The sequence below is a fragment of the Bison bison genome, unplaced genomic scaffold (genome assembly GCF_000754665.1).
Source record: "Bison bison bison isolate TAMUID 2011002044 unplaced genomic scaffold, Bison_UMD1.0 scf7180017864198, whole genome shotgun sequence".
In the NCBI taxonomy this organism is placed as follows: domain Eukaryota; kingdom Metazoa; phylum Chordata; class Mammalia; order Artiodactyla; family Bovidae; genus Bison; species Bison bison.
Window position 1 is genome coordinate 4,171,898 of NW_011494770.1, and position 1,948 is coordinate 4,173,845.

Here is a 1,948-nt window from a genome sequence, read left to right on the forward strand (position 1 = left end):
GCGAGGGGAGAGTCCTCTAACAGGTGTTGATATGGATCTTACTAGGGGAGGCTAAGGAAGTTGAATAGGTTCTTCCAGTGTAGATGTGGTAACTTTATTTTTTTTTTAAATATTTATTGATTTGACTGTGCTGAGTCTTAGTCGCAGCATGTGAGTTTTTTAGCTGTGGCATGCTAGCTCTTAGTTGCGGTTAACATGGGATCAAACCCAGCCCGCTGTGTTGGGAGCGAAAAATCTTAGCCACCGGACCACCAGGGAAGTCCCCAATGTGGTAACTTTCTAATCTAAACAAACCATTTTAGAATCTGTAAAGCAAATCATTGATTTTGTTTTTAATCAGATTTTGACATGTTAAGCCCTTAAAAATAACCAAGGTGTATACATAGCTCTTAAAACAACAAAAACAAAGAAACATAAAACATTACTGAATCTCTTTGATTATCCCAGTTTTCAAAGAGGAAATCTGAGGCCACCCTGGGTAGTAATGGGAGCCTGGTATAAAGCACGGGCTCCTGCCTTGCAGTTAATTCTTCACACACCTCTTTAACTTCTTCCTAATGTTGAATGAAGACTTGGTAACTAGATGTGATTTCTATTTCAGGAATTAGTCAATTGTCTTCTAAAGGGAAAGACCTCCTTAACTTTTCTTATTGAACCATTAAACCTTAAAATTCTACTGAAACCAGAATTTCTATTAGATTCTGAAATAATACCTCTAACAATATGCACCTTCTTCCTTGCACTTGAGTTGGTGACTACATATTTCTCTATTTATCATCGTGTTTTAATCAAAGGTTCTCTTGGCTGTGACTTAGATTGCGTTAGCACTGTTTGTAATACCTATGTATGCTCAGTCATGTCCAACTCTTTGCGGCCCCATGGACTGTAGCCTGTCAGGTTCCCCTGTCCATGGAATTCTCCAGGCAAGAATACTGGAGTGGGTCGCCATTCCCTACTCCAGGGGATCTTCCTGGCCCAGAGATCAAACCCGCATCTCTTATGTCTCCTGCATTAGCAAGAAAAATTTTTTTTTCCTTTTTTTCATTTTTTAAAAAATTTTATTTTATTTTAAAACTTTACATAATTGTATTAGTTTTGCCAAATATCAAAATGAATCCGCCACAGGTATACACCTGGGAAGCCCAGAGACACCTTTGAGGTCACTGGTTTACTGCCAATATCAGCAAACTCTTCTGTTGTCCTTAAAAAAGGATCCTTTGTCAACACCAAGAGAACAATACCATTAAGAAAATGGGACCAAAGACCTTAACCAAAGAAGGTATACAGCTGGCAAATAAGCATATGGAAAGAAATCCCACATCACATGTCATCAGGGAAATAACAAGTTAAAACAACAGTAAGATAGCACTATACAGGTATTACAATGGCCAGGACCTGGAACGCTGAACACCAAATGCTAGTGAAGATATGGAGCAGCAGGAGCTCTCACCCATTTCTGCTGGAATACAAAATGATATGGCCACTTCGGAAGACAGCTTGGCAGTTTCTTTCAAAACAAAACATATCCTTACCATACTGTCCAGTAATCATATTCCTTGGTATTTACCCAAGCAGTTGAAAACTTGAGTCCACACAAAAAACTGCACATGCGTGTTTTTGCAGCTTTATTCAGAATTGCTCAAATTTTGAAGCAACCAAAATATCTTTCAGTAGGTAAGTGGGTAAGTAAACTTTGGTCTATCCAAAAATGGAATATTATTCAGCACTAAAAAATAGGAATATCAAGCCAAAAAAGGACATGGAAACTAAAACGCATATTAAGTGAAAGAAATCAGTCTGAAAAGGCAAATTGCAAAATGTAAAACTTTTCCCTATTTGCCTATCCAATTCATTTGAAAATTGAACATTCCTCTTGAAAGAAAAACAGGAAACTAGTCTTTTGAACTGGGCTGCTTGCAATGGGCTTCTTTAAGGGTAACTGTACACG